The sequence below is a fragment of the Urtica dioica genome, chromosome 3, assembly GCF_054948205.1.
Source record: "Urtica dioica subsp. dioica isolate 48M chromosome 3, U.dioica_male_clone48M_v1_H2, whole genome shotgun sequence".
NCBI classification, from domain to species: domain Eukaryota; kingdom Viridiplantae; phylum Streptophyta; class Magnoliopsida; order Rosales; family Urticaceae; genus Urtica; species Urtica dioica.
In genome coordinates, this window is record NC_142758.1 from 33,812,938 (window position 1) to 33,816,279 (window position 3,342).

Below are 3,342 nucleotides of genomic sequence, written 5' to 3' on the forward strand. Positions count from 1 at the left end.
TATTAAACCTTCATTGGCCTTTAACGTGACGAATCAAAGAACACGATAACACGACGTAGAAGTCCATGATCATTTCAGGATTAAGATCAAGCGTCACTATGACCATCATTTGTGACACTGACTAGTGTGTCGTAACCGTCCTCAAACGACACATCTACATGCAAGGTATGTCCGGTCGTACACTTACCACAAGTGCAGAATGCTCCCACTAAGTGATCAACCTTCACTTGTGCTTCACATATGTGACTTTAGATAAGGCTTTTCAAGCACATATCAGTCATCGATCAAGTTTTAGTTCACCGCCCGATCTCAGATGCCCAGCATGCGATTCAGTTTGATACGGAGATTATGGATGATAGTTGTTATTGATTCTGAATGTTATCGGACCTCAACCCACTAATCATATGATGCTAATAAAGTAGCTTCTTATCTTCTTTAGTAATCATCATCTTCTAGTGGGCAATATTCCTAACATATGTGATATTATACGCGCACTAATTTTGAGGTTCTAAGTAATTAGCGAGGAGAAAACGAATATAGACAAAAGTCAACGAGAGTAAATGAGACACTCTTTATTAATCCATATAATTATGTAGTCTCTTGTTAGAAGGATTTTATTACCGAGAGATATCTTATTTTAGAAGCATTAGGCCAACACAATTGCTCATATTTTTAGAAAAGTCGCATTTGGGGGGAAAAAACTTCACCAAAGAAGGATTCGTTGACTTGATTGACTCTTGGATCCCTGACCATCTAATTTTAAAGCTATCCTCGCCTCTCATACCATGGACTGAAAAGGGAGTTGGAGTTTAAAAATATTTTTTCTTTCCTTTTGATGTGTATGACATTATTAATATCTCTCTTAGTTTGAACTCAAGATACTCCGGTTTGGTTATATTACGGCTATGGTGTTTTTTATTGTCCAGTGAAATCTGTTAACTGTGTCACTTTTGAGGAATCCAACAGATGCGACTAATTGAAGCAAACCAACTCAACAAGTAGTAGAAGACACTGTAAGACCTCTACATTCCAAACAAAGGTTAGGTCTTCATTTGGCAATCGTACCATGAAGCTCTTCCAGCGACTGGGAAATATGATGTGGCATGGACTCTCCATAGAGAACAAACGTTGTCGGTGTAACTAGCTCAACCATAATATCTCACATATTTTATTAGAACGCAAAGAGTCTAAAAGAGTCTGGAGTCTCTTCTTGGTTCATCACTCGGTAAAGAAACTAGGTTCCTTTTATTTTTCTAATATCTGTTTGAAGATATATAGTTCTATATCTACTCCCAAATTAGAGCTCTTAGCGGTCATTTTTTGGTTGTTGTTGTGCGAATTACAAACGGGCTTCCTAGTTGAAACCACCACAAACCTACTAGGAAAATTACGAGCAAAAAATCTTCCCAACACAAACAAAGAGCATCAAATTGTTGGCATGTTATGTTGGCTGTTTTTTTTATGGAAAAAAATATTGTTTTATGTGATGGTGGAAACATCCTCCTGGAACATGAGGTGTCTGCTTTACACGTCATTATCGTGATGTGGTTTTCTGCTGGCAGATCTTTTTGTCTGAATAGCTTCCGCGTTGTTTCCAATCCTCCAATCAGCGTTCTCCAAGTGCATTGCAAAACCCTAGCCAAGGACACTACGCATGTATGTGTCTTATAAAAGGAACTCTTTTCCTTTTTGGTAGGGATTTTTTTTGCAGTCATCATCGCAGAAATACTGTGTCCTAGGTGTGCTTCTTACTCTGTTTTGTTGATAGCCATTGTTAGAGCTTTGTCAGAGAGTTTGCTTGTTGTGGATTCAGGTTATTGTAAACATGTATTGTTATACACATTGTTGAAATAGTGGGAGAATGTGAGTGGAAAGTGAAGCGAGTTCAAACACAGGGGGAGTCTGCATTAGAAATTGCTATGGTAGTTTGAAGTTAGAGGAAACCTAGAAGGATCATCCATGGTTGTCTGACGTTGTACTTACTCTACCATCTAGTAGAATTCTCCTTCCATCGGGAGTCACATCCTTCCAGAAGTATGCACAATTGGCCGAATTGGGTTACGATCTCCTGGTTTCTTTATTTATCATACTCAGCTGGCGATGGAGTTCATTGTGAATCTCCCCAAAAAGATTACAGACTCTACCTCTCTGGACTTCTTGAAACATGCATGTTCATGGGAAATGCATTGACTTCACTCCCTAAGTGATCAACACTCATCTTCGAAGGACTCCTATCTCTTCTGAGGATCCTATCTAATCCAAGATAGACTTGATCAAGGAGATCACATATGGCAAAGATAAGGATGTGTGGCCAACCAACGGTCTTTATCCTGCCTCGAAGTTGAGCTCAAAGTACTCTATTCTTCACAAGATATGAGTCAAGAATTGATCTCCCCCGTCTCACTCTACCGGGATCTCTCCCACTCTTGCTTAGTTCATCCATCAAGTGGGCACTGGGACTGCCATAGAATTTGGTAAATTCTTCTTTGAACATGTTATCAAGCATGCATGATGGATCGGGGACTATTAAGCTTCCCATTGGATATCCTTCTATTATGTGTGGATTGATCCTTAAGCAGCAACCCCATGCTGCGCAAGAAAAAGACCCGAAGTCGTCTCTCATTGCTCCTAGGAAGATATTGTTCAACTACAAGCTCTTCCAGTCTCATCATGCTGCTGACATCAGCATGCCTGTTAGTTTGTGTGCATCAGTCTTTCTCCTTGTCCATCGGGGCTCTTAAAGTCCCATATATGTATGCAGAGCTCAGGCTCTTGTTGTATAGACTTTGTTCAGTGAGCTTAATCATCGAGAATGAGTGATCTCTAAGGCCGCTTAGAGAAAGAAGGAGATTGAAGATGTCCTCAAAATGATGGTTCCCTCTTCTTCTGCCTCATCCCGACAACTGATGTTCCAGACGATGTCAAACAGGACATCACCACCAATTGATGTCTAGGTCTTGTCTCTTTTAGCACCGTATGAACAATTTCTCTTTATTCAGTCTGTAATATCCATAGCCTTTTATGTTTAAGCTTCAGTCCGAGACTAGATTTTTAGTATGGATTTATGGTTGCTTTTCTATCCCTACCTCTCTTTGACTTTCTTGAGGAAAATAGGGGGAGTAAGCTGGTTGTGTGTGAAACTATCTATTTCGTTTGCAGCTGATGAAGACCTCTTTGAGTGCCTCTCTGGATTTTGGACCCCTGTCTATGGTTGTGCTTCTTGGTGTGTTTTTCAGCTTGTTAAGTTGCTGAGATCCTTGTCAGTCACAGTGACATGTAGATCTGGTGAAGAGTTCTTAAGCCTTCTTCAAGCGTGCCTTTGGTTGAGTTGAGAGTTTTAGT